The sequence below is a fragment of the Athene cunicularia genome, unplaced genomic scaffold (assembly GCF_003259725.1).
Source record: "Athene cunicularia isolate RWA unplaced genomic scaffold, athCun1 SCF_3, whole genome shotgun sequence".
In the NCBI taxonomy this organism is placed as follows: domain Eukaryota; kingdom Metazoa; phylum Chordata; class Aves; order Strigiformes; family Strigidae; genus Athene; species Athene cunicularia.
Genome location: NW_020799377.1, coordinates 83,512 through 92,972, shown reverse-complemented (window position 1 = coordinate 92,972; position 9,461 = coordinate 83,512).

Sequence of the window (9,461 nt, the reverse complement as noted above, 5' to 3'; positions counted from 1 at the left end):
CACCCTGCTCACCTGCCTCCGGCTGGGGAGTGACTGCCATCGTGTCATGGGATTGGAGGGGGGTTTCTTTTTTTTTTTTTTTTTCCCCTACTTGTGGGGGGGGAAAAAAAAAAGGATATTTTGTGGTGTTGCTTTGCAAGGAGAAACAACTTGCTGCTTGTGGCTCTAATGGAAATTATTTGCAACAGCTCCAGGTATCTAGAGGCCTTTGTGCGCTTTTGCCACAATGAACACGTCCTGGGAAGGAATATTTTTCTATTGTAATATGGAAAATTTATCTTGTGGCTACGCACAAGCCTGTGTAAATCACAGTTTTGCTTCTCTGTGCCTAAACCCTGTGAAGTGTTGGGGTCTCCTCCTCATTCCCAGGGTGCACTCAGAGCCCAGGCTTTGTGGCTACGGGAAGGCTGTGTGGATGTGAATGTTTGATCCTTTCCTCTCCCTTGCTTGTGTGTTCATCTGTGTCCTCTCTCCTCTCTGAGACCGAGGGATGTGATGGAGCAGTGCCAGGCTCCTCTCCCCGAGCTGCCCCCTCTCCGGGTGAAACAGCCTATTCTCACGAGTGTTCACGCTCAGTGTGGGTCTGCGGGGACAAAAACTTGTTCCTGCCAATTCCATGCTCCCAGTAAAATCCTTCTGTTGTGGCTCCTACTGCAGAGCCTAAGTCCTTCTCCTCCAACCTCATCCCTGCCCACTGAGGGGTCCCCTGGCCCTGGCACTGCACATCTCTGCCTGCATCCCCAGTCAAATGGACAAGGGTCCAACACTGGTCCCATCCTTCAGCTCATTTGCCTTCAAGGGTGTCACCACTAGCTGCTGGCTCCCCTTCTTCCCAACTGCCCATCATGGCACTGAGAGGCTCTTCCACCCTTGGTCATACATGCCTTGGCTTTTCATGGGGCAACATCCCACTAAAAGTAGATGGGAAGACCTACCATGCTGAAGTCCTACTCTTTCCAAAAGCCACACAGACTTTTTTTAGAACCTCTCTGAATTTAAAAGGTCAAGTAAAGAGGATGCATCTAGAAGGAAAAACAAGGGACAACAGTAGCTGGGCTACCAGCACCAACCATCCAGTCTGCAGCTGGACCTGCTCAGATGCTCCTAAACCCCATGAGTTGGTCCTGCTGGAGAAAACTCCAGGTGCAGCCCCTCCTGTTACCCTTCTGACTGCTGCAGAGCATCCTCCCAGCCCTGCTTCCCCATCTGTGCAGCAATGAGGAGCAGCCATCAGAGCTGTTTGAAAACAATTCTGCCTCTGAGCTGCTGCTTAGAAATAGCTGGCCATGAACATATACCTTGTGACAGCCCATCGCAACTTCCTGGATAAATACATAGAAGGGATTTTTTTTTTTTTTCAGAGGAGAGATCAGTTGAGAAATCAGACTGTGTAATTTCCCCAGCCATGTGCTTTTTCTTACTAATCTCTTTCCTCCTGGGGTATGACCTGTTTGCTGTGGATGATCTGGCCTGTTTGCAGAGATGCAGTTATCTGCAGGCATGGCAGGATTCAGGGGAGACCTTAAAGGTTTGGTCATTGGGCCTCTGCTGGCAGTGCTTCTGGGAAGGAACTGGTTGGAAAAAAGTGAATTGAAACTGAAAATAGTTGTCAACAATGCTAGAAGAAATTACATCACGTGGAAGGAGGAATAGTGGTAAGAGTCAATACCAAAAATGGTTGACATACCCCTGGAATTTATGTACAGTGCCTACATCCACAAAGTTGGCTTCATGTCTCTCATTCCCCCTGAAAGTGCCTTGTTGCATCCTGCTGATCTTCTGTCCTGCTCCATGGTCCACCCCCAGGCCCTGTGCCTGGTCTGGGGAGGCCATGAGGGAAACCAGCCCTTGCTGCTGCTGGGGCCAGGCTGGGCTCTGTGTCCAGGGAAACCTTTATCGTAAGGTTTGCATCGTGCTTTCCTTGTGGTCTGATGCACCAGCCAACACATGCCAAGATGAGACAGTCCACAGAGCAACGGAATACAAAGGAATCAGTCAATGCTGTACTGAGATTTGCCGGGCCTCAGATCTCCTGGTAGTCTCTTCCCTCATGAGCCACCACATCCCTTGAGGTCCCAGAGCTCCAACCCAACTAATGATGCACTAAACACCTCGAGGGGTCTTCCTGAATGTTATCTCCAACGATCCTAAGGGAAATCCAATTTGCAGCTTGATAAGACCATGACGAGGTTACTGAGTCTGCTGAGCTTCATGACACACTAGACAAAACCCAACTGATGCTTCTGTCCACCCAGCTTGTTGGCAAAGATAATTGGTAAGAAGATAATTTCTTGCTGATCTAAGAAGACTCAGAGCTAGCATGATCTCAAGGGATGGTGATGAGACAACATTTAGGATCACACAGGCTTTGTGAATTTTTTCTCCCTCTAGTACAAGGTACAGACTCATATTGCATCCACTTCTAGTCAGACACCCAGCAAACATTATTTGGTCTTTACTGCCACAGGAGGTATCTGACTGCTCTTTACTGAAATCAGTGTTGGCAAAAATTTGTACCAAGTGGTGGCTTGGTGCAGAAGTTAGAAATGTGGATGGCAGCAGAGGTTGTGACCAAAAAGCACAGCTGAATTGGAGCTATGAAGAGAAACAGTAATTAAGACCTAACGAATAATTACCATGGTGAAGGGCAGCTCGAGAACGAGCACAGCCCCAAAATCCAGATATTTCTAGCTGCAGCGCAAACCCCACAATTAAGCTGTGATTTTGGTCGTTATGAGGAGGTATTTCCAGAGCTGGGTCTTGCCTTTTGCTGCCTTTATCCACCAAAACAACTAACTCAGTCTCAGCAGAAAGAAAACCCAGCATTTTGATAAATGTCATCCAAACCAGACTGGAGAGCCTGCGCTGGATGCCTCCACCAAAGCTGGATGCCAACCTGTGGGCAGAGCTGCCTTTTCCTGATGAGAGAGGAGAAGGCTTTCTGTCTGGTGGGGGATGTGTTGGTTTAGGGGAGGTGGGGGGTACCTAAAAATACTGATGTCCTCCCTTGGTGGGAGCAGGAGTCCTACCATATGGTGGCATGGAGAAGCAAATGTCACCATGCATTTCTCTGGGTCTTGGCCCACCTCTACCCACTCATTACTCCAGGGCACCGATGCACAGTAAGAAAGGAGGGGAATGAAGCTGTAGCTCTCATATGGGTGCCTGGTCACCCCGTCCACTCTGTGCCGTGAGCACGCTGTCCTGGGGGTTGTCTCTACAGGGAAATCACACCATCAACCTACATTTCAGGGGGATGATACAAGTGTTAAGGGTTGATTTTTCTTCCTGGCTCTCCCACTGCTGAGGACTGTGTCTTACTCTGGCTCTACCACAGCTGCTCTTTTACCTTCCAGACAGTATTAATATCACCCGCTCTGATGGGTGACGCCACCCTACCAACCAGGCGTCCTGACTCACCCACTCTTCCTTCTGCCCAGCCTTGAATCACCCGTGACAAGTGGCAGACGTGCTCTCCTGCCACGCATCCACCTTACTCTTTCTAATTGCCCATCCTTCAGCATTCGCAGCACCACGCGTTTGCTTCTTGCTCTGTATTTTCTATGCAATGTGTAGGCATCTCCCAAGCCTGTCCTCCTTGTGCAGTACCCCAAGACCACCTTTTGTCCTTTGATAAACTACAGACATCCTGCTCATTAACTCCCTTGATAATTGCTCAACCACCACCAGTAGCTCCCCATGCCTAGTCTCTGCTGTATGGGTACGAAGGTTAGACGTCAGATTTTTTGGGGTCTGCACTTGTGGCTTTAACCTCCTGGGAAGAGGTGAGAGGAGGGATCTGGGCGTCATCCCCGGGATGTTGGAGGAAAAATTTCCATTTCTATCTGAGACACACCCATTTACAGTGTCAGAGTTATAGCCACAAAATGCCTTTCCAGCCAGCACCTTCCAGCTGGCACTTTCATTTATCTTTTGAATATTTTTTTTCCAAGTTTTTCCTGAGAGGATGTCATCTATTTGGGCACATTCTCAGCAGCATTTTTGCACTATTAGAGGCCTCAGTGGTGTGGATGAGCCCACCTTTTAGAAGCAACTTGGGGCAGGGAAGTTATTTTCTTATTTGGCTATAAATTACCCAGCAGGGACTGGGTGCTGTATAAGCAAGGTATAATAAAATAATAAAGCACTAATATTAACCATAATTAATTTATAATAATGACTGGGATGCCTTTCCAGACCTGCTAAACCAGCATGCAGGCTTATAGTAAATATTTCTGGGCATGGCCACTGCACAGACTAATTTCAAGACTTCTCTTCTGGCATAATTTTGCCCGTGACTGGGTTTGTTGCAGAGGTGAGAGAAGTCCATCTGCATCCTTTACATAAAATCCCTTATAATAGTCAGCAAAACCTAGAGAGAGATGGGACTGGGAAGAACGTGAATTAAGACAGAAGAGTTGTAATAAGGGGTTTGCAAGACTCATGGTTAAACCTGGCGGAAAACCAAGGCTTTCGGTTCACCAAAGATCTCTTTCAAACGTAAATAAAAATCAAAAATATCTTCCTGTCTAAATGGGATTGAAACCAAGATTTTTCAAAATTTCCAAAGCTCCTTTTGACCCCATGAACTGACATATCATTTTGCCTGTTTTGCTGGAGATGTTTTAATGAAAGCATTGGGCTTTCTTGACAAAACATTCCTTTGTTGGAAAGCACCATGCCCGTTTATCTCGCAGTAGTCTTGCACTGGGGGGAAGAAGCACCACTGATGAGAGAAGGGATGATGGCCCTTCATCACTTGGGAAAGATGAAATGGGGTTTTCATTGCCTTTATCTCGCACAGGGCTGGACACCCACAACAGGTCACCTCCAGGCACCTCCTGCGAGACTCAGCAGAGAGGAGCTATGGGCTCAGGAATGCAGATATGACTCAGCACGATGTCTCTGGCATCTCACTATCATCCCTTGAAACGCTCTTGGAAGATACGTGACCTGGGTGACCAGCAATGTCCCAGACAGGGAGTAAGGTTGGGAGGGGGAGGCTCAAACCAAAAGCCCACCTGTCTGTCCTTGGTGGTTTTAATGCAGGTATTAATTACCTTCCTATCTGCTAAGCTGATCTGAGCGTGTCTCTGGCTTCCTTCTGAAGCTGCTCCTAGCAAAGCTGCTGCTGTCTGCGTTCTAGAACGGCTGCTCCAAGGGCCGAGAAGGACGGGACCAGTGCTGATTAAAGGCTGTGGGGATGTCAGCCAGCCCTGGAAGGCTTTTTCCCATGGCTGTGAAGCTGATTTGCCTGCAGAGAGCCTGACTCAGCAGTGCTGTGAGGGTTAAGCTAAGCCAGGCAATCCCACGCCTGCCACGGGGTAAGACCATGCACGTGTTGGGCAGCTGGGTTTTGGCTGATGGGCTGCCATTGCAATAGCTCAGTCGCGTGTCTCAGCCTGTAATGTGAGTTTTACAGCTTCTTTGGGAGGCTTGCTTTTTTTTTTTTTTTTTTTTTTTTTTTTTTTTCTCTCCACACATGCAACCTGGGAAGCTGAAAACCTCTGGTATTTCCCAATGGCAGTGCAATGCATTGCACAATATTTCCCTTTCTGGTTGCACTGGTGGGTTTTTGTGCAGGTCTGGGAGAGAGGATTGGGCTTCATGGCTTGTCTTTAGCACAGTCAGGGTTTTTCCAAAACATGATGTTTGCTAAGAACACGCAGGATCTCCCCTACAATCATCATGTCCGATCCATCCACTGACGGTGGGATAACAGGAGTTCTCATGTCTGAGCATCTCCGACAGGTTATGGATCTAAGTCATAGAATTATAGAATCAATTACAGAATTATAGAATCAATTATAGAATCATAGACTATCTCAAATTGGAAGAGACCCATACAGATCATTGAGTCCAACTCCCTGCTCCTTGCAGAACTACCTAAAACTAAATTATCAGTGCAAAAAAGAAATACAAGCAATAACCAATAAATACATACTGTCTGGGACACTTGCATTTAAAGTGCTAATAAGCACAAGCAAACTGGTCATTGGCTTCAAAAGGGGCTGTATTTGCCCCTGTGCAAAGTTCAGATGAAATGCTAAGCAGCTGTTACATCCCTCTGTTGTTTTGAAGAGGTGATTTGAGATAAACAGCTCTGGGACCCGTTGCTGGAAGTGGTCTGGGTCCAGTTTCGTAGTAGGATGTTCAAAGACAGGCTGCGTGGGATGTCCACAATAACTCACAATCAAATTGCATGCGTCGGTACAGTCATGCCAGAGGTCAAGATATCTCTGGATGAGTAAACATTTGCTGCAAGGGTTTAGGAATAAATCCACTGAAGGAAACTGGCCTAATCACTATTGCAGAATCAGGCCTTGCCTCCTCTGTTGAACCGGATATGTTTGAGATAGATCCAATTAGCTGCAAGAGAGCTGCTCTGGGTTATCATCACCTCTGCTTGTGGCAGATGAGACAAAGCACAACACCGAAGCATTCAGCTGCAAAACAGCTGTGTTCCAGGGTGGAAATCCAGTAGCGTCTTCTTTCAAGTAATTAACCAAGGGACCAAAGCAAATATGCACAAGGAACAAATTAAATCATTGTGGACTGGTCATGCCTGCAGAAAATAAAACTGTCAAGGAGGTTGTTTCTTATGATGGCTGGGATTATTTATAGCTGTGCTATCTGTAGGAGCTCATCTGAGCAGGCAGGGAGCATAGAGGGGCTGTGGCTGCTGAGAGAAATCAGCTGTGTTTAAGCAAGGCTGGGAACGCAGGCAAAGCCAGGCAAGATTCTTCTGGGTGAGCTTTATTTTTTTTTCTAGCTGAAAGCATTGGTTTGTCAAAAATTGAAGCTTTCTGCGGCAACGTGCCAGGCTGTGTTTATATGGGCAAACCAGCAGGGTCAGGGCAAGGGCTGGACCCGGGGCTGTGACTGTCTGTGGTGTTTTGGTGTGTTCCCGGCTGTGGTGTTGATGTGGGCTAACTGGGACCAGTGGCTGATGGGTGCAGGGGATGGCGTGGCTCAGGGATGGCTCCTGGGTGCAGCCACCACCCAGCCTGGGCATGGGGGGGGGGGGGGTTCTCCTGTCCGGAGGGACTCTCCTAAAATAAATCAGAGCGCTCAAATCAGCTCCGGGTTTGAGGCACACTGAGCAAGACCTTGAGTGCAGAGGCAGTCTGTGAACCACAGGATTATGTGGATTATACCCACGGCGTCTGTGAACACAGCTGAGGGCAGCAGCCTGTTGTCAGTAGGCCAGTGTCCCTCCGTGATGGATAAACTGGATAAGACTGGGAGCAGCTGAGCGGGGAGCAGAGAGGGGCCACGTGAGCGTGATGCACACCATGGCCTCGCCGTGCACACACGGCCCCGGGAAAGTCCCAACACTCAGAGCGAAACCATCCCAACGGCCATGTCTTCACCACTTGCCTGTGGAAGGGGAGAGCTGTGGGAAACTGCCTGTTTCGCAGGGGTTTGGGGCAGAAGCAGAAAATGGTTTCACCCTCAGCTGCACGCCAGCTCTGGTTTGCTAGGAGGGCAGGCGAGCGGGACTGTTCCCTGGATGGCATTTTGCACAGAGCCATGGGGGACCGCTCTGTTGGAGGGCATCATCCTGTGGAGCAAAGCTGGCAAATTTCAGCCCTGTCCCTGCCTCTGTGGCGACCTCCATTCCCCAACAGCACCCCCCAGCTAAAAGGCATGGCTGGGGTCACTGGACCGCTGAAAGTTGCCTTTTGTGCTCATCTCTGAGCCTGTATGTCTATAAATAACCCCAAGGCAGGTCTGCCCCTTGGCGGAAGGAAAAGTTGTAGTACTATTATTATTTTTTTATTATTATTACTATTATTACTGTTGTCTTTGTTACTATTATTATGTCTGGGAGTAGCATATGCTCATCTGTGCACTCAGAGAAGGATCCAGGCTGCACAGTGGATTCCTGTACTTGGTTTCTTTGGGAAGAATCTGGGAAAAGAAGTGGTAAATTGCCTCGTTTCTCCTCCTCTGTGATCCCCAGGCATACTTCACTGATCTCTGGAGGGATAAGTTTCTGTTATAGCTTCTAACAAGTGTCATGTACCCACCCGGCCCTCCAGCGGTTTGAGTGACTGATGATCCTGTATGGGAAAGACACCAAAACTCAGGGTTTAGATGTGAGTCCATTCTGCTTTCAAATATAGTCAGGGAATGTCCCAAAAGAAAGCCACGGTGGAAGCACATCCTCCCTGCCTTCCAGAGCCAACATCCCCTTTCCTCCTCCATGGTCCCAGTTATGGATTATCTGCAACCCTGAGATCTGACCTTAGGCAATCCTGAGCAAACAGCATTTCCATGGGGAACATCAACCTCGTGCTCTTGCCTCACTCCGGTCACTACCTTCTACTTTAGGATCTGCTGGGGTTGGAGGATTGCAGCAGAAGTGATGTTGTCTAATGGAGCGAACGATGGACCAGTGGGGTCACAAAACACAGGAGAACCTGTAACTGGTGTCCAAACTGGGTATTTACCCTGCCTTTACCTTCTTGCCATTGTGTTTGTTAGTGCTGTAGCTTTGATTTACAAACTGTGCCTTGCCCGGCAGGTTTTGCCGCTGGCAAAAGTTTGCAGCTTCTTTTGCAGCTGGTGGCGAGGCTTTAATTGTTGCATTGCCTAACTCTCTACTGGGTTGGAAAAAGCAGCAGCCAGCCTAAGCCAATAAGGCTGTTTGACTTCAGGTGCATTTTGTCCATCCGTTTCTAATAAAGCCTGTAGAAAGCATGAGGGTTTGGCTCCTCCCTCGAAGGAGAAACTCTGGAGGCAGACAGAGGCTTTGAGTACAGCAGTATTTAAAGATGTGGGTAGTGAGTTTCCGCCAGTAAATGCAGTCCTCTCACATGTGGTGAGTGGAAGAAGTGACTGAGATTTGCATCTTTGCTTGGTGCTGGCTGGGAGGCGAGAAGCAGCACAGCTCAAAATGAAAGCAACGTCTGCAAGCATGGGGGAAGAGGGGAAGCAAGGGGGAGGATGTCACCACGTGTCACAAATAGTCATTTCCAGTAATCAGTGTGTGATGCACAGCTTAGGCAAAACTCACGTTTAATTTACCACCAGCCAGATGTTGGATGGCTCTCCCATTGCTTGGGTCACAGGGCTTGAAGTCTCCTTTTCCTTCTCTGCTGTTGCCCCAACAGAGGCAACCAGCAACAGTGATCTTATGATCCATCTCTACCTGTGATCTCCTGGTGAGAAGGTTTCTTCCAGTTAATTAATTTGAACTGCTGGTCTGGCAGAACAGCCCTAGATGTCTGAGGACTGGCATTGCTGGACCTGGGTTTGGCCCTACCAGTGCCCCACATCTAAACGGCACGAGATGGGGGGGTCAGGTGCTTCGGGTTACCTACTGTGGGGCTCCCAGCACAGCTCCTTCTGGCTTTGCTCAGCAGATGGATGTCAGAGGTGCCAAACACCCCGATTTGGTTGGCACCTCCAGGAACACCAGTGCCTCGGGAAACTCAAAGTCCTCAAGTCAGTGA